General features: G+C 40.7%; 1 protein-coding gene across 2 annotated transcripts in view; it reads right to left on the reverse strand.

The window, feature by feature from the left end:
- Positions 1 to 27,217, reverse strand: part of TMEM108 (transmembrane protein 108) — a 1,078,120-nt gene that overhangs the window by 1,047,876 nt on the left and 3,027 nt on the right. Inside the window, exon 1 of one of the 2 annotated variants that reach the window (XM_049870594.1) lies at positions 16,391 to 16,414. The exons of the other annotated variant lie outside the window; for it this stretch is intronic. The gene's annotated coding sequence lies outside the window, so the exon portion shown is untranslated. Of the gene's footprint in view, positions 1 to 16,390; positions 16,415 to 27,217 lie in introns of those variants that run through there. 2 annotated transcript variants of the gene reach the window in all.

The following is a 27,217-nucleotide window of genomic DNA, read 5'->3' on the forward strand; positions in this document are numbered from 1 at the left end:
ACGCAGGCAGCACAGCAATGCGGCTGACAGGAGGAGAAGTCACTGGGAGGCAGCAACTGGTTTTGGAGCCTGGAGTGTGGCATCCCAGGCGGGGAACCTTGACACTGGGCTTTGGACTGGGAGCGGAGGAACTGACCACCACTTCTAAAACAACACAAGCACATGACGCAGGCCTGGCCCTCTGGGGCAATCTCGACCCAGCCAACACACACAGGCAACACACCCCTGGGGAATCTCCAATAAAACAGTCATCACCAAGCAAGATAAGTAACTTTGTCTATATTTCTGGGTGCTACTCTCTCCTATCTGATTCCTCCCCTCCCCTCCCCAGGCAGCTTCATTAACATTGGAATTTCCTGGACCAGAGAGTGAAGTGGTCTGCGGTTTTTTTTCGTTTTTTTTTTTTTTTTGTCTTTTCCTAACCCATTCTCCTGGCCTGAGAGAAGCAGCTACAAAAAACCCAGGGACCAAAAATCTTTCCCTGACTTCCCGAAATTGGACTAAAAATACAGAACCAGCACCAGCCAAGCATATGAGATCCACAGTCTTGGGCTTTTATCCCTACAGGGAACAAGATGGCTATTATAATGCAAAGGCAATTCTGATAGTGATCTGACTGTAATTGTTTCAGCGGATTACAGAAAAGACCAGTTTCCCAGGTCTGATATCTCTACCTATTAAACAGAGCCCTCACTGACCCACAATGGGGAACTGAGGGCTGAAGCTCCACCCAAAACACCTAGCATCCTGCCATAGGGGTCTGAGGATAGTGACATCTACCAATCTGTAGAGCTACATGCATTGGGTGCCTAAGGTACAGCTGCAGAGCCCACCCACCAAGGTGCTTTAGGAATAGAGATACACCTACCTCACTGGCACTTGGGGGAAGCCTGTCAGCATCCTGCCCCCCCTGGAGTGTGACCCCCTGCCGCTACTAGAATCTGGTGCACACAACTATCACCACTACTCCTCTAAGTGAATAGGTGACAGTCTACACCATACCCTTGGTGACACAAAATCAGATTCTACTCAAGAAAAGTGAATGGACTCTTAGGCTTATATATCTGGTAATAGCCCAAACCAGCTGGTAATAGGACATAAGTGATTCAAAGCCTACAACAATCAAGACAGAGCAATCTAGTAGCCCATCTACGTATATTGAAAGAAAACAAAACAAGACTCAGTGAGTGAATATAAAAAAAATCATTACAATATCTTATAGATGGCTTGGAGACAGCAGTAGATACCAAACCACATAAAGAAGCAGACCATGATTGCTTCTACAACTCCCCAAATTAAAGAATCAAAATCTTTCCCAAATGAAGATACAATCCTGGAATTGCCAGATGCAGAATAGAAAAAACTAATTTACAGAATGCTTCAAGACATCAGGGATGACTCAGAAATGAAATAAGGCAATCTACAGAAAAAGCCAAGGAACACACTGATAAAGCAGTTGAAGAAACCAAAAAGATTATTCAAGAACATAGTGGAAAAATTAATAAGCTGCAAGAATCCACAGAGAGACAGCATTCAGAAATCTAAAAGATTAACAGGAAGATTCCAGAATTAGACAACTCAATAGGAAGTCAGAGGAGCAGACTCGAGCAATTGCAATGCAGAGTGGGGGATCTGGACACCAATATAGCTGAAGAAAAATCAGATAAAAGAATTAAAAAAAATGAAGAAACCCTAAGAATCATGTGGGACTCTACCAAGAAGAATAATTTGCATGTGATTGGAGTTCCAGAACAGGGAGGGATAACAGAAAATACAGAGGGAATAGCTGAAGATCTGTTGGCAGATAACTTCCCTGACATCATGAGAGACAAAAGGATATCTATCCAAGATGCTCATCGAACCCCATATAAGACTGATCCAAAAAGAAAATCACCAAGACATATTATCATCAAACTTGCCAAAACCAAAGATAAAGAGAAAATTTTAAAAGCAGCCATGGATAAAAGAAAAGTCATCTACAAAGGAGAATCAATAAGAATAAGTTCAGACTACTCAGCAGAAACCATGCAGTCAAGAAGGCAATGGGATGACATATATAGAGTGCTGAAGGAGAAAAACTGCCAGCCAAGGATTATATATCCAGCAAAACTCTCTCTCAGATATGAAGGTGAAATTAAAACATTTACAGATAAACACAGGCTTAGAGAATTTGCAAAAACCAAACCAAAGCTACAAGAAATACTAAAGGAAATTGGTCAGAAAATCAATAGTACCAGATACCAACACAACACAAGGTCACAGAACAGAACATCCTGATATCAACTCAAATAGGGAAACCACAAAAACAAACTAAGATTAATTTTAAAAAGAAAAAAATGCTCAAAACAGGGAATCATTGAAGTCATTATGTAAAAGATCACAATAATCAAAAAGAGGGACTAAATACAGGAGGCATAGAACTGCCATATAGAGAGGAAAACAAGGCGATATAGGACAATACAAGTTAGGTTTTTACTTAGAAAAATAGGGGTAAATAATAAGGTAACCACAAAGAGGTCTAACAATTCCATAACACAAAATAAAAACCAAGAAAAACATAACGACTCAGCAAACATAAGTTCGAACACTATGAAAATGAGGAAAACCAATTTACAAAGAAAAATGTCTCAGCACAAAAAAGTAAGTGGAAAAATGAAATTGTCAACAACACACACAAAAAGGCATCCAAATGACAGCACTAAACACATACTTATCTATAATTACACTGAATGTAAATGGACTAAATGCACCAATAAAGAGACAGAGAGTCTCTGACTGGATAAAGAAACATGATCCGTCTATATGCTGCCTACAAGAGATGCACCTTAGACTTAGAGACACAAACAAACTAAAACTCAAAGGATGGAAAAAAATATATCAAGCAAACAATAAGCAAAAAAGAGCAGGAGTAGCAATATTAGCAATATTAATTTCTGACAAAATAGACTTCAAAGTTAAATCCACCACAAAGGATAAAGAAGGACACTACATAATGATTAAAGGGACAATTGACCAGGAAGATATAACCATATTAAATATTTATGCACCCAATGACAGGGCTGCAAGATACATAAAACAAACTTTAACAGAACTGAAAAGTGAGATAGATACCTCCACAATTATAGTAGAAGACTTTAACATACCACTTTCGGAGGATAGGACTTCCAGTAAGAAGCTCAATAGAGACACAGAAGACCTAATTGCTACAATCAACCAAGTTGACGTCATAGACTTATACATAACATTCCACCCAACAGCTGCAAAGTATACTTTTTTTTCTAGTGCACATGGAACATTCTCTAGAATAGATCACATATTAGGTCATAAAACAAACCTCTGCAGAATACAAAACATCAAAATATTACAAAGCATCTTCTCAGACCACAAGGCCTTAAAAGTGGAAATCAATAACAGAAAAATCCGGGAAAAGAAATCAAATACTTGGAAACTGAACAATACCCCACTCAAAAAAGACTGGGTTATAGAAGACATTGAGGAGGGAATAAAGAAATTCATAGAATGTAATCAGAATGAAAACACTTCCTATCAAAACCTCTGGGACACAGAAAAAGCAGTGCTCAGAGGTCAATTTATCTCAATAAATACACACACACATAAAGAAGAAAGAGACAAAATCAGAGAAGTGTCCCTATAACTTGAACAAATAGAAAGCGAGCAAAAAAAGAATCCATCAGACACCAGAAGAAAACAAATAATAAAAATTAGAGCTGAACTAAACGAATTAGAGAACAGAAAAACAATTGAAAGAATTAACAAAGCCAAAAGCTGGTTCTTTGAAAAAATTAACAAAATTGATAAACCATTGGCCAGACTGACTAAATAAATACAGGAAACAAATAACCCAAATAAGAAACAAGATGGGCCATATCACAACAGACCCAACTGAAATTAAAAGAATCTTATCTGATTATTATATAAATTTTACTCTAACAAATTTGCAAACCTAGAAGAAATGGATGAAATCCTAGAAAAACACCACCTACCTAAACTAACACAATCAGAAGTAGAACAACTAAATATACCCATAAAAAAAAAAGAGATTGAAAAGGTAATGAAAAAATTCCCAACCAAAAAAAAACCCTGGCCGGGATGGCTTCACTGCAGAGTTCTTCGAAACTTTCAGAGAAGAGTTAACATCACTACTACTAAAGGTATTTCAAAGCACAGAAAATGATGGAATACTACCTAACTCATTCTATGAAGCCACCATATCTCTGATACCAAAACCAGGTAAAGACACCACAAAAAAAGAAAATTACAGACCTATATCCCTCATGAACACAGATACAAAAATCTTCAACAAAATTCTAGCCAATAGAATTCAACAACATATCAAAAAAATAATCCACCACAACCAAGTGGGATTTATACCAGGTATGCAAGGTTGGTTTAATATTAGAAAAACCATTAATGTAATCCACTATATAAATAAAACAAAAGACGAAAACCACATGATCTTATCAAATGATGCACAAAAGGCATTTGACAAAGTCCAACACCCATTCCTGATAAAAACGCTCAGCAAAATAGCAATTGAAGGAAAATTCCTCAACATAATATAGGGCATCTATACAAAGCCAACAGCCAACAGCATTCTAAATGGAGAGAGCCTGAAAGCATCTCCCTTGAGAACGGGAACCAGATAAGGATGCCCTTTATGACCACTCTTATTCAACATTGTGCTAGAGGTCCTAGCCAGAGCAATTAGGCTAGATAAAGAAATAAAGGGCATCCAGATTGGCAAGGAGGAAGTAAAATTATCTCTATTTGCAGACGACATGATCTTATACACAGAAAACCCTAAGGAATCCTCCAGAAAACTACTGAAACTAATAGAAGAGTTTGGCAGAGTCTCAGGTTATAAGATAAACATACAAAAATCACTTGCATTCCTCTACATCAACAAAAAGAACACCGAAGAGGAAATAACCAAATCAATACCATTCACAGTAGCCCCCAAGAAGATAAAATACTTAGGAATAAATCTTACCAAAGATGTAAAAGACCTATACAAAGAAAACTACAAAGTACTAGTGCAAGAAACTAAAAGGGACCTACATAAGTGGAAAAACATACCTTGCTCATGGATAGGAAGACTTAACATAGTAAAAATGTCTATTCTACCAAAAGCCATCTATACATACAATGCACTTCTGATCCAAATTCCAATGACATTTTTTAATGTGATGGATAAACAAATCACCAACTTCATATGGAAGGGAAAGAAGCCCCAGATAAGCAAAGCATTACTGAAAAAGAAGAAAGTGGGAGGCCTCACTCTACTGATTTTAGAACATATTATACAGCCACGGTAGTCAAAACAGCCTGGTACTGGTACAACAACAGGCACATAGACCAATGGAACAGAACTGAGAACCCAGATATAAATCCATCCACATACGAGCAGCTGAGATTTGACAAAGGCCCAGGGTCAGTTAACTGGGGAAAAGATAGCCTTTTAAACAAATGGTGCTGGCATAGCTGGATATCCATCTGCAAAAAAAATGAAACAGGACCCATACCTCACACCATGCACAAAAACTAACTCCAAGTGGATCAAAGACCTAAACATAAAGACTAAAACGATAAAGATCATGGAAGAAAAAATAGGGACAACTTTAGGAGCCCTAATACAAGGCATAAACAGAATACAAAACATACTACAAAACCAGATAACTGGGAGCTCCTAAAAATCAAACACCTATGCTCATCTAAAGACTTCACCAAAAGAGTAAAAAGACCACCTACAGATTGGGAAAGAATATTCAGCTGTGACATCTCCAACCAGCACGTGATCTCTAAAATCTATATGATTCTGTTAAAACTCAACCACAAAAGACAAACAACCCAATCAAGAAGTGGGCAAAGGATATGAACACACACTTCACTAAAGAAGATATTCAGACAGTTAACAGATACATGAGAAAATGCTCTCAATCATTAGCCATTAGAGAAACACAAATTAAAACCATGATGAGATTCCATCTTACTCCAGCAAGGCTGGCATTAATCCAAAAAAACGCGAAATAATAAATGTTGGAGAGGCTGCGGAGAGATTGGAACTCTTATACACTGCTGGTGGGAATGTCAAATGGTACAACCACTTTGGAAATCTATCTGGCGCTTTCTTAAAAAGTTAGAAATAGAACTACCATATACAACCCAGAAATCCCACTCCTCGGAATTTACCCTAGAGAAATAAGAGCCTTCACACGAACAGATATATGCACACCCATGTTTATTGCAGCACTGTTTACGATAGCAAAAAGCTAGAAGCAACCAACGTGTCCATCAACAGATGAATGGTTAAATAAATTATGGTATATTCACACAATGGAATACTACGCATCGATAAAGAACAGTGACGAATCTGTGAAACATTTCATAACATGGAGGAACCTGGAAGGTATTATGCTGAGTGAAATTAGTCAGATCCAAAAGGACAAATATTGTATAAGACCACTATTATAAGATCATGAGAAATAGCATAAACTGAGAAGAACATATTCTTTTGTGGCTAGGAGAGGGGGGAGGGAGGGAGGGTAGGAGAGGGTTATTTACTGATTAGATAGTAGATAAGAACTACTTTAGGTGAAGGGAAGGACAATACTCAATACAGGGAAGGTCAGCTCAACTGGAGTGGACCAAAAGCAAAGAAGTTTCAGGGATAAACTGAATGCTTCAAAGGTCAGTGGAGCAAGGGTGGGTGTTTGGGGACTATGGCTTAAGGGGACTTCTAAGTCAATTGGCAAAATAAATTCTATTAAGAAAACATTCTGCATCCCACTTTGAAATGTGGCGTCTGGGGTCTTAAATGCTAACAAGCGGCCAACTAAGATGCATCAATTGGTCTCAACCTACATGGATCAAAGGAGAATGAAGAACACCAAGGTCACACGTTAACTATGAGCCCAAGAGACAGAAAGAGCCACATGAACTAGAGACTTACATCATCCTGAGACCAGAAGAACTAGATGGTGCCCGGCCACAACCAATGACTGCCCTGACAGGGAGCACAACAGAGAACCCCTGAGGGAGCAGGAGAACAGTGGGATGCAGACCCCAAATTCTCATAAAAAGACCAGACTTAATGGTCTGACTGAGACTAGAAGAATCCCGGCAGTCATGGTCCCCAAACCTTCTGTTGGCCCAGGACAGGAACCATTCCCGAAGACAACTCATCAGACATGGAAGGGACTGGACAATGGGTTGGAGAGAGATGCTGATGAAGAGTTAGCTACTTCTATAGATGGACACTTGAGACTGTGTTGGCATCTCCTGTCTGGAGGGGAGATGGGAGGGTAGACAGGGTTAGAAACTGGCAAAACGGTCACGAAAAGAGAGACTGGAAGGAGGGAGCGGGCTGACTTATTAGGGGGAGAGTAAAGGGGAGTATGTAGTAAGGTATATATAAGCTTATATGTGACTGACTTCATTTGTAAACTTTCACTTAAAGCACAATAAAAATTATTTAAAAAAAAAAAAAAACATTAAATCAGCCGCAGCTTTACTTGTTTGGAAGTCCAAGGCAACAGCCAATGATGGGCTCAGGAGAGAGAGCACCAAGAGGCACTGCCCCTTCCTGCACCTCATAGGAAGGGTGGGATCGCTCACCAGATTGGAGGTTCTCAGTCACAGGTCCTCAATCAAGCATCTGCACCCACAGTCCTTCCCCTGGTGCACATTTATCCCTCAGGGGTCTCACAGGGAGTGGCCTGCAGCAGGATACGATTCAAGGATCCAGGATTTTAGCCTCTCAGCCATCTTTTAGAATCTCTCAGGATTTCTTTACATCCTGGACGGAGCAGATGTCTTTATCATTGCTACAGAATCTTCATGAGGGTTGTGGCAAGTTAATTTCTGATCCTACTGGAACAAAGATAATTTTGTTTTATTTTTGGAAAAAAAATTATATATGCACAGATTTGAGCTGTTTTATTTTTATCTAGTTTAGCCTGCAAGATTAATGCTCATTTAAAATTAAAACTGAAGGTTTTAATTTTCTGGCAACATGTGATCATCTATATATAAATCTTCCTATTCAAAAGAAATAAAATTAAAATTGACTATATATAATTCTGTACTTTTTTCTCTTCTCATTTATTTTTTTAATTCCATAGAGGGTGTAGGAATCTTCAAGAAGTGGAAGAAGGGCAACTGGAGCAAATGATTCCTCTCTGTGCTTTTCACTTCGGTAGTCAGCTGCTGGGTGAGAAAGCTGACCCCGGCCACCCCTGGGTAACAAACTACACTTTCCACTCACCCACCAGCTGGAGAAGCTCTGCTGCACCCCTTCTCTGCTGACTCCCAATCAACAAAGCTCCATCCCTCTAAGGAAACGCGGACTGATTCTCTGTATGCAGTACCACCGGGATCCAGCTAGTCGGTGAGAAGAATTCAGTATTAGAGCCTTAAATGAATTCATCGACATGGTGAGCTCTTTGTGCTGCCACAGATCACCCCGCTCACAGCTGTGCCGGTCCCAATGGAACCTGGACCGTCGTTCTTACCCTGACACAGAATCAGGAATAAGGACAGAGCCTTCTGTGATATTGTAATGCATTCCCTTGTAAAGTCACACTCAATCGTTTGTTCACATGAACAAAACACAGTATAAAAAAATTTTAAGTACACTTTCTAAGACAGTAAGCCCTGAAATGACACAATTTACAGGGAATTTATTTTTAGACTAATAAGCCAACCTATTTTCTTTGTCAGAACTAAAATTTTACAAGCCCAGCTGTTGAACAACACTTTTCACAGGTGTCAAAACGTCTTTCAACATTTAGACGCTCACAAAGCCATTATTCTCGTGGGATACATTAGTGGCTGAGAGAATCACACTTGACAGATGCAAAAAATAGGCTATCCATGTGGAAAACACAACTCCCCATTTCCCAATCATCTAGTGCTAGTCTAGCAATTCCCTACAGTTCAATACTGAGATGCAGCCCATTGTGTCAATTAAAAGAAAGGGTTCATGCTTTTCCCCAACTGCTACTAAACATGAGAACATGTAAGTTTTTTGAATAATCGTCCAGTTCTCTATGCTACAAATAAACCACAAATGCTATTTATATTGATTCTAGAAGTTAACAATTCAGGGTCCCTATGCCAGAGAGAGAAGTCCCTGAGTGGCGCAAACGCTGACGCACTTGATTACTGGCTAAAAGGTTAAAGTTTGAACCCATCCAGAGGTACCCTGGAAGACAGGCCTGGTGCTCTACTTCTAAAAGGTCACAGCCTTGAAAACCCTATGGAGCATTTCTACTCTGCACGCATGCTCTTGCTATGAGTCAGAATCGACTTGACGGCAACCGACAACAGCAACATACTAGAGACAGAGTCCCTGGGTGATGCAAACGGTTAAGCACTTGACTACTAACCAAAAGGGTGGTAGTTCGAAGCCACCCTGAGGCTCCCTGGAAGAAAGGCCTGCTGATCCGTTTCTGAAAGCTCATGGCATTGAAAACCCTATGGAACAGGTCTACTCTGCACACAAGGTATCACTGTGAGTCAGAAATGATGCAAGGGCAACTGGTTTTTTGGTTTACACTGGAGAGGGGTCTCATGTTCTATCAGTCTATTCTACCACTGCTCCCTTCTAGGAAAACTGCCAGGACCACACTCCTTACTGAAGCAAGTAGCCCTAGGCCACAAATGTTTGGACCATGTCTTGGACTGAATTATGTCCCCCCCAAAAATGTGTGTATTAATTTGGCTGGGCCATGATACCCAATATTGTGTAGTTTCCTCCATTGCATGATTGTAATTTTATGTTAAAGAGGATTAGGTCGAATTGTAACACCCCTATGAAGGTCACACCGCTGATTCAATGTAAAGAGAGTTTCCCTGGGGTGTGGCCTACACCACATTCATCTCACAAGAGATAAAAGGAAAGGAAAGCTAGCAGAGAGGGGGACCTCATACCACCAAGAAAGAAGCACTAGGAGCAAAGCACATCCTTTGGACCCAGGGTCCCTGTACCTGAGAAGCTCCTCCACCAGGGGGAGATTGAGGGCAAGGGCCTTCCTCCAGAGCCGACAGAGAGAAAGCCTTCCCCTGGAGCTGATGTCCTTAATTTGGAATTCTAAAAAAAAACTAAAGCCTACTAAAAAAAAAAAGAAAAGAAATTTCTCTTTGTAAAAGCCATCCACTAGTGGTACTTCTGTTATAGCAGCACTAGATGACTAACACAGACCAGGAGAAGGTATCAGCATCCGTAAGATTGCCTGGTATAAGAGTTTAGGCCAAAAGGGATGATAGCTACTACAGAACCTATCACAGTCCATTCTTTTCTTGCAGTTTAGTCCGTACACAGACCATCAGCTAGGCTGTGGGAGCAAGAAGAGGGAACAGAAGCAGAAAGACACCAGAAGAGAAGCCAAAATGGAAATGCTGTGTCTTGTTAATGGCCAAGAAGTAGAGCACCAATGAGCAACCAGTGTTAGTGCAGACACATCCTGGAGTGGCACCAGACCAGGAACTATCTTCCTGCTCATGAGTTAGGTCCCTCCCTGGCAGTAACAGAGGCCTGTGTTGATTTTGAGCCTCGGGGGCCAAGTATTGCAGTAGCAGAATGCAATTCCTCTTGTCTAATAGAACAAAATCAGCTCCTAGTATCAGTTCTAGCACTGCGAGAAGTGGCTGTTTGGGGCCAGGTTATGTCAGAAATTAATGAGCCAGCCCCTTGGAGCACCTGCACCTTCACCAACTCTCATCACTTCTCCCTCTGGAAAAAGACACCAAGCTAATCTCTTTAGCAGCCAGTGATTCTCAATCACAGGCATTTGGAAATGTGTATTGCGAGTGGGGTGGATACCTTTGGTTGACACATGACTTGGTTAGGTTGGATTAACATGGGCATCGAGGGACCAGGGATGCTAAATGTCCTAAATGGGCAGGACAGTTCCATACCATGATAAATCACGCCAAAACATCCTCCTTGAGAAACACTGGGCCCCCTCCAACATTCTGGGCAGACAAAAGAGGATAAGAAAGGCAATTAAAGAGAGGAGGGCATTAAGAGAATAAACAACATCCTCCCTCAGAAGTGAACCTGTCAAGTTAAGGCTGTCCAAAGGTCAACGTGATCTCCTATGCACCTCCTTCCCTTACCTCCAGCAATAATGCTAAAGACACACAAAGTTCTTACTCTCACACTCCTTCCATGGGCCCAGTAGCTTTCAATTTCATCTTTTAAACACTGTGCACTTCCACATCTTTTCATTTGTTCTAATTAGGAGAATTTCTTAGCAAATAAATAATTATTGCTATTGTTGATAACAGCAATGCCAAAATCAAATTCATTGCCATCGAGTCGTTTCCAGCTCAGAGCAACCTGACAGGGCAGAGTAGGCTGCCCTATAGGCTTTCCAAGGTTGTAATCTTTAGGGAAGCAGACTGCCCCATCTTTCTCCCTCTGAGCAACTGGTGGGTTCCAACTGTCGACCTTTCAGTTAGCAGCTGAGCACTTAACCACTGCATCACCAGAGCTCCTTGATAATAGCAATAGAGTATCAACTGAAAATTTTTCCACGTTGCTAAAGAGCTTAATTACTAAATCTGTGGTGTAATACGTCTGTGGAAATTTCACTTTAGCGATTAATTCTTCAGAGGATAACTCTTCACAGATTAAGTCTGTGAATTAATATCCTCTTATGAAACACTTTTTTGAGCCATGCTGGGGAAAGACCAGAGGTGAAATTCTCTTGCCACCTCTTCCAGACTCTTTACAAAGTTCTAGGCAGTATTCAAACAGACATTCTGCACAAACAAGCTTTACCACCGATGGTCAGGGCATGGGGAGACCAAATGGAAAGAGACAGCTCAGCAACCTTAGATTAAAGAGCAAATATTTTAGAGGCAGTGCACTCAATCATGTGGGAGACAGGCCCATGGCACTTCTATACCAGGCAGATAAAAAGTTCACCAGGATACAACTACAGACGGAAAGTCTCCCCAGGGTAGAGAAGTCCAAAACTCAATTTTGCTTTGAATGAGTTGAGTTCTTGACTTAACTAGAACACACCATCACTACAAGTGGGGGTTTCCAGCCTGTATGAGTCAAACAGGGGTCATAACAGGCTGAAACACTGTTGTCCGATAGAACTTTCTGTGATGATGAACACGTTCTACATCTGTGCTCTCTAATAAGGTAGCATTAAGCACATGTGGCTACTAAGCACTTGAAACGTGGCTAGTTCAACTGAATAACTAATTCAGTATTTAATTGTATTTAATTATATTAATTGTATTTAATTATACTAATTTAAAAATGAATAGCCACATGTGACTTGTGGCTATTATACTAGACAGCATAGTTAAAGGCTTAGACCAAAAAAAACTGGGTAAATAATCCAAAAGTATATCACAAGACAGTCTTACTCATCCTCCGACTACCTGATAAAACACTTCCTTAACCCTTGCCCTTCATACACACGCAGACACTATGCATAAGATATCACCATATCACGCATCACCAGAGCAGTACTTTGCAAATTTTAACATACATCAGAATCATGGTGGGCTTGTTAAAACACAGATTATTGATCTCCAACCCTAAGGTTCTGATTTAGCAGGTCTGGGTTGATTGAGCCCCGATCATTTACAATTCTGACAAAAAAAAAAACAAAACCCACTGCCACTGAGTCAATTTCAACTCATAGCAACCCTACAGGACAGAGCAGAACTGTCCCATAGAGTTTCCAAGGAGCGCCTGGCGGATTCGAAGTGCCGACCTCTTGGTTAAGAGCCGTAGCACTTAACCACTACACCACCAGGGTTTCCCACCTCTGACACGTTCCTAGGTAATGCTGATGCTGCTAGGACCACACTTTGAGTAGCACTAGAATAAAAACTTCAACTATTCAAACACCAACTTTCATGGATTGAATTGTGTCCCCCCAAAATGTGTGTCAATTTGGCTAGGCCATGATTCCCAGTATTGTATGACTATCCACCACTTTGTCATCTGATGTAATTTCCTGTGTTCTAAATCCTACCTCTGTGATGTTAACGAGGTAGGGTTAAGGGCAGTTATGTTAATGAGGCAGGACTCAATCTACAAAATTAGTTTGTATTTTAAATCAATCTCTTTCAAGGTATAAAAGAGAGAAGTGAGTATAGAGACATGGGGACCTCCTGCCACCAAGCATGCAGAACCAGGTGGGGAGCACTTCCTTTGGACACAAGGCCCCTGCACTGAGAAGTTCCTAGGATGGGAAGGAAGGTAGATGACAAGGACCTTTCCCCAGAACTGACAGAGAATAAGCCTTCCCCTGGGGCTAGCATCATGAATTTGTACTTCTAGCCTCCTAAACTGTGAGAGAACAAATTTCTCTTTGTTAAAGCCATCCACTTGTGGCATTTCTGTTACAGCAGCACTAGATGGCTAAGACACCAACCTATCTACCAAAACAGCTTCTCTCACTGTCCCCTTTCTGCTACACAGAAGTGCCCCCCTTTTCTTCTAGTAAAAACTTAACACCTAGTAGTATAAATGCAGGGCAGACAGAATATGCATAACAAGGCTACCTGTCTAAGATGGCTTCTCCACCTATTAGATCCAAAATCTGTCCACATTTGTCAGAAGCTTTGCAAGTGTGTCTAACACTACAGAGACCAGAAAACACCGCAAGGGCGAACGCAAGCCTGTCGGGGTGGTTTACATCTAATACCTGCACTGACCCTGTCTTAGAGTCAAGTTGGTGCTTTCTATTAAAATAACGTACATCACTCGGGTCTATATCAGGATTACAGCCTTTTTCACCTTTCCGACACACAGTTCTGAAGAGTAACAAAAGAACACACGTATCACAGTAACGCGTTTATCAAAGGCATATGTTGAAGACAACGTGTTTCCATATTCCAAAAGAGAGGAGAGAGAAAAGTAAAGGCTCTAGAACAAAGAGGCTTCTCCAAACAGTCTCTGGTCTTCATTAATCACCTGCAACAACTCTTCTGGATCAGCAGTCATTTGAAAAGATATTTTGATTTTGGGGGTTACTTCTCTATGTCCTCTGGTCTAATTACATATGAGTCACTTTCACAGTATGAGATCACCCCGTCAAGTGCACTTCCCTGACTGCTCTAGTAGCAGCCACCTTCCTGCCTCCTTCACCCTCCCCTTTCTTTCCTCTCCAAAAGAAAGCCTTCATCCAGAATACACGGTCACAATAAACTAGGACAGGATGCCTTCAAATAAACTCAGATGTCAGCACTGTTCACCATTTCCCACACCACTAAGCCTTTACCCTGTTCCAAATTCCCACTACCCCTCAGTTACTGCCATTACAAAGATTAAGAGTGATCTTTCGGTCCTGGAAATGTGGGGAGACAGGTATTGTCTTGAGCACTTACAGAGTACTTGCCACGCAGTACTATGCACATTACTTCCTTAGACTGTGTCTACAGGTAGGGAAACTGAGGCACGATGAGGTTAAATCATTAAAATACAGTCCCAGAGAAACTCAGAGAAGATTAAATTACTGTATCTCCCACTGTAGTCACTCTCAACTGGGGCTATTTTGGTGCCCCTCTGCCCTCACGCAGACTTCTGGCATGTCTGGAGACATTTTTGATTGTCACGACTGGGGAGGGGGCAATGCTACTGACATCCAGTGAGCAGAGACCAATGATGCTGCTAAACATCCTACAACAACCGCCCCACCCCCACCCCCCAACAAGAACTGTCTGGACCAAAATGTCTACTGCATTGAGGTTGAGAAACTCTGGTCTACTGATATCTCTAGGATTACTTCTTTGGCCCCTAACTGATAGTTAAAGAATGGCTTACTCTACAATTTTATCATTGTACAGCATTTACACATGCTGGTCAAGTGCTATTTCTGACATGCTATACTTTTTAGTTACTGTTAAAACAGAGGATATAGGGAGCCATAGAGGAAAAAGAGTAGAGCTCACAAAGCCCAACTCTTCCTTTATTGAGAAAACCTGGCAAAGACCAGCTCCTTTCCTTAGCAACCTCCGTCCCCTGAGCTGTGGTCTGCCTGTGACTGGCTGCTCACCTGGAGTCTTCAGTTGCTGACATGCTCCTTCAGCTGCCTTTTCTCTGCTTTGCTCATCTCCACGCACATGCGTCACTCAAGAGCAGTAATGATATATGTTGATGGGAATCTCCAGAGATCTACAGACCCTAATTGTCTATTTTACTCAGTAAATTGCACTCATTACCAAGCCATGCGAGGCACCCACGGACATCAGCCTTTGTGGCTGCCCTCTGTCTGAGGCTGGGCAGTGGGATATTATCTAGTAAGGTCTCCAAAGTACTAAAGTAAGCTTGAGAAAAACACTCCAACCAGTTTTTCAGCTGAATACAATTTTTCTTTTTTAATTTTTCACCTCCTGTCCCTCTTTCCTAACCATCCTTAGCTCTGCCTAGATTTTTATTAGTTGTAATTTTCTCTTCAAGGAGTCTGATTTGAGTTCAAGCTGTAGAAGCTGGAGAGCTCAGAAAGAGATGTGGTATCTTTTCTACCCCTTCTTCCCAGACTTCCACCTGGACTCTGAGAAGGGAACACCAAACAGAGACTTTCTCCTTCTGGCCTCAAAACTCTTCGGCATGAATGAAAGCTCAAAGGCAGCCTTGGTCAATGCTTCCAATGCCAATGCCTGATTCACTGTTGTCAGGTGCTATCAGATTCCCAGGTCCTTCTCCCATGGAGCCCCTGGGCGGGTTCAAACTGCCAACCTTATGGTTAGCAGCCGTGTGCTTAACCTTCGTGTAACCTGGGCTCCTTACCTGATTCACTAGGAACTGTAAAGAGATGAGTAAACAGACATGTGACCGCCAGTGATGAAGGATAAAGTGGAACTGGCAGGACCATGTGCTTTGCTCATGCTATTATCCACCAAACCTGGAATCTTCAACTCTGTGGCAATCTGCTTCCTTTCTAGAAAAAGTAAATAACAAAACAACAGTTACGGAAAGTGAGCCATGGAGAAGAAGGATGGTGGCTGAGGGAATGTGAGCTGGCAGAGCTAACAACCTGATATGGTACAGGGGAAGGGCAATCAGACCTGGTTCCATTATCAACAACACATCTCAGGAAGGTCCAACAACGCTTCCCTGATTTGTGGAAAATCACATCTCATGTCAATAAATCCCTAATAATGCCTGAGATATTTCCATGCACATAATGAATTCCATCCTATCACCCAAAAACCGAATGGTTTTCTCTTCAGAATTACTGATTGGCATGGTGTGACGAGTTGAATCAACAGAGGCTTTGGGAACCTTTCACAGGCAGGGCATCCCACTGCACTAACTCTGAGAGGCTGGAGAGACAAGAGTCCCCGTGACTTGGCAAAGTCAGAGTAACAGTGGCAGCCACTGCCTTTGCCTTACCCTGGAGTAGAGAGTGTGGCAGCCCTCAAACACACGTCTTCACAACTCATCAGCTCTGCTGCTTTTCCCCACTCAGTCACTTCTGCATGCTGGACCACGATTGATCGATCACCAACTGCCAGGGACAAAAAAAATGAATGAATGTATTAGGCCAAAAGAACCACGACTTCAAGTACTAGGTCACTGCTCGAGTGTATTTGTTAGAGTTGGGTAAGCACTTAAGAAATAGACCCAAACACAGATAATGGCTCAAGCTCAATAAAAGTTTACTTCTGGCTCCTGTACAGATACTGGACAGGTGAAAGGTCCATCACTGTGGTGGGCCTTCTGAATGCAGTGATCCAAGTACCCAGGCTGACAACAGTCTTGCCATCTCTAAACCATTTCTAAGGTTGCTCTGGGGTAAGGCGGGGCCAAGATGGCATAGTAGTTAGATGCTTCCAGCGATCCCTATTACAACAAAGACCAAAAAAAACAAGTGAAACAGTTATATACATGAGAAGGTAAGAGCCCTGAACTTCACAGGCAAAGTTCGGAAATTGGACTGAGCTGAGCAGCAGGGGGAGGGAGAAATGGTTCAGAAGCGGGCAAGGAGTTGCTGGACCTGACTCGGCAGGAACCAGCACCGCTGAGGCACAATTCCCCAGAACAACCACAGCAGAGCTGGCGGTAATGTTCAGGATGCGGTTCCTCAGGGAGAGACAGCAGGCCGCACAGTCTGCTCACATCTCCCCAACCAGAGAAGAACAGCACTCTCGGCAAAAGCTAAGTACTCGCGTTTATTTTACCACACCCCCAGGGGTTCTGCTGCGCACCCTGAGCCATTCTCCTGTCCTTGGGGGAAAAGATAATCTGCCAGCTCCACTAAGCTGGGGAGCTGAGGATAGAAACTCCTGCTGAGGCACAAACGGTCAATGGATTTTAAATACCTTTAACCCCTGCATGGACCTATGTGGGCCCATTTCAGATTAGGCCCTTGTTGGTAGACTGCAACAGTGCATCTACTTGAGATCTGACTTCAACTGTCTCAGCTGGGTGGTGGAGAGGTAGGTTTTTCATGTTTGACACCACTTTGCCTATTAAACAGGTTCCTCACCTACCCACATCAGGGGCCTGAGGACTGGTGGCTCCACCCACGTCACCAGGCCACCCACAAGAGAGGTCCAAGGATAAGTGGTGCCGACCAGTCCTTACAACCAAAATCATTGGGTGCCCCTGGTCCAGCTGCAGAACCCACCCACCTGTGTGTTCCAGGAACAGGGACATGCTTCCCTCACAGACACTGGGGGGATGGCTGGTAGCCCCCTAACTTGTTCAGAGCATGACCCCCTGCTGCAACCAGACACCTGTACTTACACCATTCTCCCCTGCCCCTTGAAGACCAAGGCTGCTCTCAGTAGTTCTCTCCTTTCAAGCCAGCTAGGAGTGGAAAACACAATGGAGGAGCTTGCACGGCAGTTATATTTTTGAGTTTGTCTCTTTTCCCTAGAAATGGATCTCAGTACCTCCCACCTACACTCACATTATGCTGGCCAGAACTCAGCCACTAGTTGGCTAGAACTATCCACATGGACTGCTAGGCAGCCAGGAGTCTCTGTTGTACAAGGCTGACTCCAGCCCAACCAAGAAGACAGCATTAGGTTTGTTGTTGTTGTTGTTGTTAGGTGCCATCAATTCTGACTCTCAGAGACCCTACATACGATAGAATGAAACACTGTGCCATCCTCACAATCATTGCTATGTTAGAGCCCACTGTTTCAATCCATCTCATTGAAGGTTTTTCTCTTTTTGGGTGACCCTCTATTTTTCCAAGTATGATATACTTCAGAGGTGGGACCTGATCACATGTCCAATGTACGTGAGATGAAGTTTTGCTATCCTCACTTCTAATGAGCATTCTGGCTGCATTAGGTTTAGAGCAAGAAATTTTAGATAAGACACAAGCACAGTAACCTTGACTTAGTTACTTAACAACTCTGAGTCTTGATTTCCTCATCTGTAAAATACCCTGCCTTCCTCTGAGGGTCACTGTTGTTACTGTTGTTAGGTGCTGGTGAATTGGTTCTAAATCATAGCGACCGTATTAGGAGACTGAAAATGAGACAAAGCAGCAGTTCTCAGACTCCCTGTGCATGCACATCACCTGAACATCTTGGTAAAATGTAGATTCTAACTCAGGAGGACATGGTGAGGTCTGAGATTGTGTTTTTCTGGTAAGTTCCCAGGTGATGTCAACGCTGCTGGCCTCAGAAGAACAGAAAAGAGAGTAAAAAGGGATAAAGAGTTAGAGAATAGTTTTGTAAACCACAAAGTGATTTGTAGAAATAAAGAATAATTTTCCTGGTCCTGACTTTAATTGATTATAAATGAATTCCCAACTAGCCAGCAGTTCTAGGATGTGTTTAGTATGAGCATCAGATAGAATCTGACAGTCACAGGGTTTGGAGAAGAGGAAGAATCTAAGGAGTTACTACCCAACACCCCCCCCCCCCTTATATTTAAGACAAGGAAACAAATTCAGAGAAGTCACTGATGCCTCCAAAATCTCTCAGTAACTTAGTAGTGTGGTCGGATTAGAATGCAATCACTTGACTTTTTTCTGTCATTAAATAAGCTCAATGATAACCACCTAAAGAAAAGGTATTGTTATTCTTCACTAAAGCTAGAACAAATATGATTCTGGCCCATACCCAAAAAGGTCCCAGAAGGTGAAATTCACCAAGAAAGGCCACCAGGGTACTAGACAGAGGCAAGCTGTCACAGGGTACACATCAAGGGATTTTTCAGGGAAATGATCTTCACAACACAGTGAGCCCTAAGAAAGATACGTCCTATGGATCCAAAATGTCACTTAAACACAAATTTCCTTCTTTTTACTTTCTGGCAAAAAAGAGAATTTTGTTTCCAATGTATACAAATTCTGAGTCATTCCTATCTGGGGACAATCAGAAAAAGAGAGAACATAGAGTAGCAAATAGTAAAGGGAAAAAATGAATTCGCTGAAGAGGAACACTGGTTTCTGCGGCAAACTCTGAAGGCAAAAGAATCTAACATTTGCTTTTTTTTTTTCAATTCCTGGCATGTAAATTATTTTGCACCTCTGAGATGATGGTGGGTCCTAGGCGCTTATAGAAGTACATGAGATGTAGGATGACTGACGTGAAAGACAGGAGTCAAAAACTCCCAAGTCATAAATCAGAAAGGCACAGAATATCTGGAAACCAAATCAGAGTAGAAAAGAGGGGAGCCACTTAGCACACGTGTCATCTCCAACAAAGCAAAGTGAATCTAAAAGTGTCTTCCTGAAATTAGGAAGGAGTACTTATTGAACACGGTACGGTAAATGGAAATCAATACTTGCATATCCATTATTATTTTTTTTTAGTTAAGTGTATTTGCATTTTTCATTGTGCTTTAAGTTTACAAATCCAGTCACTCACAAAAACTTATATACAACTTGCTACATACTCCCAATTACTCTCTCCCCACTGAGACAGTCCGTTCCCTCCCTCCATTCTCTCTTTTCATGTCCATTCTGCCATCTTCTAACCCCTTCTACCCTCTTATTTCCCCTCCAGACAGGAGATGCCAACATAGTCTCAAGTGTCCTCCTGATCCAAGAAGCTCCCTCCTCACCAGCATCCCTCTCCATCCCATTGTCCAGTCCATGTCTGAAGAGTTCGCTTTGGGAATGATTTCTGTCCTGGGCCAACAGAAGGTCTGGGGGCCATGACCACCAGGGTCCTTGTAGCCTCAGTCAGACAATTAAGTCTGGTCTTTTTATGAGAATTTGGGGTCTGCATCCCACTGCTCTCCTGCTCCCTCAGTGGTTTCCTGTTGTATTCCCTGTCAGGGCAGTCATCGTCTGTAGCCGGGCACCATCTATTTCTTCTGGTCTCAGGCTCACATAGTCTCTGGTTTATGTGGCCCTTTCTGTTTCTTTGGCTCGTAATTACCTTGTGTCCTTGGTGTTCTCCATTCTCTTTGGTCCAGGTGGCTTGAGGCCAATTGATGCATCTTAGATGGCCGCTTGCTAACACTTAAGACCCCAGACGCCACTATCCAAATTGGGATGCAGAATGATTTCTTAATACATTTTATGCCAGTTGACTTAGATGTCCCCTGAAACCATGGTCCCCAGACCCCCGCCCCTGCTACGCTGGCCTTCGAATCATTCAGTTTATTCAGGAAACTTCTTCACTTTTGGTTTAGTCCAGTTGTGCTGACCTCGCCTGTAGTGTGTGTTGTCTTTCCCTTCACCTAAAGTAGTTCTTATCTACTATCTAATTAGTGAATACCTCTCCCCTACCCCTGCTGCCTCTCCACTCTCATAACCATCAAAGAATATTTTCTTCTCTGTTTAAACTATTTCTCAAGTTCTTATAAAAGTGGTCTTATACAATATTTGTCCTTTTCCAACTGACTAATTTCACTCAGCATAATGCCTTCCAGCATAATGCCTCCATGTTATGAAATGTTTCCATTGTGTGAATATGCCATAATTTATTTATCCATTCATCCATTGATGGGCAACTTGGTTGCTTCCATCTTTTTGCTATGGTAAACAGTGCTGCAGTATACAAGGGTGTGCATATATCTGTTCATGTAAAGGAGCTTATTTCTCCAGGATATATTCCAAGGAGTGGGATTGCTAGATCCAATGGTAGCTTTTTAAGGAACTGCCAAATAGACTTCTAAAATGGTTGTACCATTTTACAATCCCACCAGCAGTGTAGAAGTGTTTCAGTCTCTCCACAACCTCTCCATGTATTATTTTGTGTTTTTTGGATTAATGCCACCCTCGTTGCAGTGAGATGGAATCTCATTGTATTTTTGCTTTGCATTTCTCTAATGACTAACGATCATGAGCATTTCCTCATGTATCTGTTAGCTTCCTGAATGTTTTCTTTAGTGAAGTGTCTGTTCATATCTTTTGCCCATTTTTTCATTAGGTTACTTGTCTTTTTGTAGAATTTTTGTAGTATCATGTAGATTTTAGAAATCAGGCAATGATCAGAAATGTCATAGCTAAAAACATTTTCCCCCTCTGTAGGTAATGTTTTCACTCTTTTGGTGAAGTCTTCGGATGAGTATAGGTGTTTGATTTTCAGGAGCTCCCAGTGATCTATATGTATACAGTTTATGCCATATATTAGGGCTCCTAGCATTGTACCTATTTTTTCTTCCATGGTCTTTACCATTTTAGATTTTATATTTAGGTCTTTGATCTATTTTGAGTTTTATTTTTGTGCATGGCGTGAGGTATGGGTCTTCTTTCCTTTTTTTGGAGATGGATATCCAGTTATACCAGCATCATTTGTTAAAAAGACTGCCTTTGCCCCAATTAACTGGCTTTGGGTCTTTGTCAAATATCTACTGCTCATCTGTGGATGGAATTATGTCTGGATTCTCAATTCTGTTCCACTGGTCTATGTATCTGTTGTTGTACCTGTACCAGGCTGTTTTGACTACTATGGTGGTATAACAGTTTCTAAAATCAGGTAGAGTGAGGCCTCCCACTATGTTCTTCTTTTTCAGTGATGCTTTACATATCCGTGCTCTCTTTCCCTTCCATATGAAGTGGGTGATTTGTTTCTCCATCTCAGTAGAAAATGTTTTTTTGGAGTTTGGATCGGAATTGCATTAAATCTACAGATCGCTTTTGGAAGAACAGACATTTTTACAATGTTAAGTCTTCCTATCTATGAGTAAGGTATGTTTTTCCACTTATGTGGGTCTCTTTTGGTTTCTTGCAGAAGTGTAGTGTAGTTTTCTTTGTATAAGTCTTTTACATCTCTGGTAAGATTTATTCCTAAGTATTTTGTCTTCTTGGGGGCTACTATAAATGGCATTGCTTTGGTGATTTCCTCTTCGAGGTTCTTTTTGTTGATGTAAAGGAATCCAACTGCTTTTTGTATGTTTATCTTCTCTCCTGATACTCTGCTGAACTCTTCTATTAGTTTCAGTAGTTTTCTGGAGGATTCCTTAGCCTTTTCCGTGTATAAGATCCTGTCATCTGCAAATAGAGATACTTTTGCTTCTTCTTTGCCAATCTGGATGCCCTTTATTTCTTTATCTAGCCTAACTGCTCTGGTTAGGACTTCCAGCACAATGCTGAATAACAGCAGTCATGAAGGGCATCCTTGTCTGTTTCCCGATCTCAATGGGAATGTTTTCAGGCTCTCTCCATTTAGGGTGATGTTGGCTGTTGGCTTTGTATAAATACCCTTTATTATATTGAGAAATTTTCCTTCTATTCCTATTTTGCTGAGAGTTTTTATCATGAATGAGTGTTGAACTTTGTCAAATGCCTTTTCTGCATCAATTGATAAAATCATGTGATTCTTGTCTTTTATTTATATCATGGATTCCATTAATTGTTTTTCTAATGTTGAACCATCCCTGGATACCTGGTATGAATCCCACTTGGTCATGGTGAATTATTTTTTTGATATGTTGTTCAATTCTATTGGCTTGAATTTTGTTGAGGATGTTTGCATCTAAGTTGATTAGGGATATAGGTCTGTAGTTTTCTTTTTTTGTAGTGTCTTTTCCTGGTTTTGGTATCAGGAATACACTGGCTTTATAGAATGAGTTTGGGAGTATTCTGTCCTTTTCTATGCTCTGAAATACCTTTAGTATTAATGGTGTTAACTCTTCTCTGAAAGTTTGGTAGAACTCTGTAGTGAAGCCATCCAGGTCAGGGCTTTTTTTGTTGGGAGTTTTTTGATTACCTTTTCAATCTCTTCTTTTGTTATGAGTCTATTTAGTTGTTCCACCTCTGTGTTAGTTTAGGTAGGTAATGTGTTTGTAGGAATTCATCCATTTCTTCTAGGTTTTCAAATTTGTTAGAGTACAATTTTTCATAGTAATCTGATATGATTCTTTTAATTTCAGTTGGATCTGTTGTGATATGGCCCATTTCATTTCTTATTCGGGTTAATTGCTTTCTCTTCTGTTTTTCTGTTGTGAGTTTGGTCAATGGTTTTTCAATTTTGTTGATTTTTTCAAAGAACCAGCTTTTGGTCTTGTTCATTCTTTCAATTGCTTCTCTATTTCAGTTCTGCTCTAATTTTTATTATTTCTCTTCTCCCACTGCCTGAGGGTTTGTTGTTGGTTTGTTTGCTCTCCTCTATTTGTTCAAGTTATAGGGAAAATTCTTTGATTTTGGCCCTTTCTTCTTTTTCTTTGTGTGCATTTATTGATATAAGTTGACCTCTGAGCACTGCTTTCACTGCGTCCCAAAGTTTCTGATAGGAAGTGTTTTCATTCTCATTGGAGTCTATGCATTTCTTTATTCCATCCTTAATGTTTTCTATAATCCAGTCTTTTCTGAGGAGGGTACTGTTCAATCTCCAAGTGTTTGATTTCTTTTCCCTGCTTTTTCTGTTATTGATTTCCACTTTTATGGCCTATGGTCAGAGAAGATGCTTTGTAATATTTCAATGTTTTGGATTCTGCTAAGGCTTGCTTTATGACCTAATATGTGATCTATACTAGAGAATATTCCATGTGCACTAGAAAAGAAAGTACACTTGGCTGCTATTGGGTGGAGTGTTCTTTATATGTCTATGAGGTCAAGTTTTGTTTACTGTGGCATTTAGATCTTCCGTGTCTTTACTGAGCTTTTTTCTGGATGTCCTGTCCTTCACTGAAAGTGGTGTGTTGAGGTCTCCTACTATTATTGTGGAGATGTCTATCTCACTTTTCAATGCTGGTAGCATTTGTTTTATGTATCTTGCAGCCCAATCATTGGGTTCACAAATAGTTAGGATGGTTATATCTTCTTGGTATATTGTCCCATTTATCATTACATAGTATCCTTCCTTATCCTTTATGATGAATTTAACTTTAAAGTCTATTTTGACAGAAATTAATACTGGCACTCTTGCTGTTTTTTAATTGTTGTTCGCATGATATACTTTTTTTTCCATCCTTTTTTTGTTTGTTTGTGTCTCTATGTCTAAGGTATGACTCTTGTAGGCAGCAGATAGACAGATTGTGTTTTCTAATCCATTGTGCCACTTTCTGTCTCTTTATACGTGAATTTAGGCCATTTACATTCAGCGTAATTATGGATAAGTATGAATTTTTTTTTTAATGAATTTAGTGCTATCGTTTTGATGTCTTTTTTTCTGTGTTGTTGACAGTTTCTTTTTCCCACTTAAATTTATGTCCTGAGTATCTTCATATATTGTCCTTTTCTCCTATTTGTTGTTGTTGATTTTGTTTCTGAGGAGTCTCTATTTTTTTCTTGTATTTTATTTTGATGTGTAGGATAGTTTGTCTCCTTTGTGGTTACCTTATTATTTACCACTATTTTTATAAACTTAAACCTAACTTTTATTTCTTCGTATCACCTTGTCTTTTCTCCATATGAAAGATCAATGACTACACTTCCTAGTCCCTCTTTATTGTTTTAATGTTGTCTTCTATTACATAATAACATCGTTGTTTCCCTGTTTTGAGCATTTTTTATCTTGATTTATTTTTGTGATTTCCCTATCTGGGTTGACTTCTGATTGCTATACCCAATATTCTAGTCTTGGGTTGATACCTGATATTATTGATTTTCTAACCAAAGGACTCCTTTTAGTATTTCTGGCAGTTTTGGTTTGGTTTTTACGAATTCCCTGAACTTCTGTTTATCTGGAAATGTCCTAATTTCACCTTTATATTTCAGAGACAGTTTTGCAGGCTATGTGATTCTTGGCTGGCAATTTTTTTCCTTCAATTTTTTAGATGAGTCATCCCGCTGCCTTGTTACCTGCATAGTTTCGGACGAGTAGTCTGAGCTTATTCTTATTCACCTTCCTTTGTAGGTGACTTCGTTTATCCCTAGTTGCTCTTAAAATTCTCCCTCTATCTTTGGTTTTGGCAAGTTTGATTATGTGTTCATGAATTTCTTTTAAAATCTACCGTATGTGGAGTTCGATAAGCAACTTGGATAGGTATCTTCTCATCTTTCACGCTACCAGGGAAGTTTTCTGCCAGCAAATCCTCCGTTAATTCTCTCTGTATTTTCTGTTATCAATCCCTGTTCTGGTACTCCAGTCATTCGTAGGTTATTTCTCTTGATAGAGACCCACATGATTCTTAAGTTTTCTTCATTTTTTTAAATTCTTTTATCTGAGTTTTCTTCAACTATATTGGTGCCAATTTCTTCAATTTCAGAAATTCTGCCTGCTCAATTCTGCTCCTATGACTTTCTACTGAGTTGTCTAATTCTGTAATTTTATTGTTAATCTTCTGAATTTCTGATTGCTGTCTATGAATTTTTCCAGCTTATTAAATTTTTCATTATGTTCCTGAATCATCTTTTCAATTCTTCAACTGCTTTATCTGTGTGTTCCTTGGCTTGTTCTGCACGTTGCCTCATTTCCTTCTTACTCTCTTAAAGGTTACTGTTTATTAATCTTTTGTATTCTGCCTCTGGTAAATCCAGGAATGCACTTTCATCTAGAAGATCCCTTGATTCTTTCTTTTGAGGCGATCGTGGTCTTTTCGTTTATGTGGCTGAACATGGACTGTTGTCTCTGAATCATCTATAGGTTATTGTATTAGGTTTTTTTTTTTTTACGTTTGTTTACTGTGTCGTAGCTTCTTGCTTTGTTTTGTTTTGATATGCCCAAATGGGTTGCCTGAGTAAGCAAGCTTGATTATTTTCACATTTGGAGCTCTGACATCCTGTCTCCAGATGGCCAGAGCTGTTATCAGGTATATCAGTTTAGGGGTCCATTCACTTTTCTTGTATGAACTCAGCTCAGGTATCCAGGAAGCTGATCATCAAGTGTGTGGTGCAGGCTCTGTCCTGTAGTCTTAAAAAAAAAAAAAAAGAGGGGCAAATATCTGGTTGCAGCAGGGTGTCATGCTGTGAACATGGCAGGGGGCTGAGAATTGTTTGACTATTAGTAGCCGTAACTGTGCTTCTCACATTATTGGTTTTCCTGCATATTAAAGTCCTAAAGATTCTTTACTTTCTTTTTCCACTATCTAAAAAACTCTTCAAGAAATCATGCATCTTCCCCTGAAAAACAAAATGAACGAAAAACTATCCCTGTTCCCTACAGCGTACAGGGGGGTGGGTTCTGCAGATGGACCATGGGCACCCAATGTTTTCAGTTGTAAAGCCTGGGAGGTACCCGTACTATACCTGGGTCAGGGTCAAAGCTGATGTCCTCGGTATACACTGTAACCTTCCCATCACTGGCAACCACACCCATCTCCCTCAAACATCATGTTTACAATGTTCATTCCTAAGAACAGACACCTAGTAATTTCAAAAGAGAGAATGGATGAATGAACCCTGGCTTGTAAGGTCAATAAAACCGATGTTCACATTTTGGATTGTGAATACAATCACAAAAGGACAGAATTTAAGAAAATCCATACTTATTAGGAAGATTCAAGTTTCAGAAGAGACTGATTTCAGAATAACTTTGACCTGTCTTCTGTGCCAGCCCTGAAGTATGATGACTAATTAACCAACATTATTTTTACTAATACTCTCACCCCTAGCTTCAAGGTATGTAATTATTGGATATTGATCAGGTTTAAAAGTCACATGTATATTTCCAAAATCCCACCCATGTGTGTAGACTAGCTTTACAAGCAAAGAATCACAAGTATGAAGTTATTGGGAATTTTAATTGAATCATGATTTCAACTTCACATTCAATTAACCAATTTATGTAAAGTGCTGTCAAACCCTGTATTATGATGCTTAATTCTTACGTTACATTCCGCCTTCTCCTCCACTACACACACACACATACACAACCAGCAGAGTAACCACAACCATCCCTCAGTCCCCACGACACCCATTAT

The sequence above is a fragment of the Elephas maximus genome, chromosome 26, assembly GCF_024166365.1.
Source record: "Elephas maximus indicus isolate mEleMax1 chromosome 26, mEleMax1 primary haplotype, whole genome shotgun sequence".
Taxonomy (NCBI): domain Eukaryota; kingdom Metazoa; phylum Chordata; class Mammalia; order Proboscidea; family Elephantidae; genus Elephas; species Elephas maximus.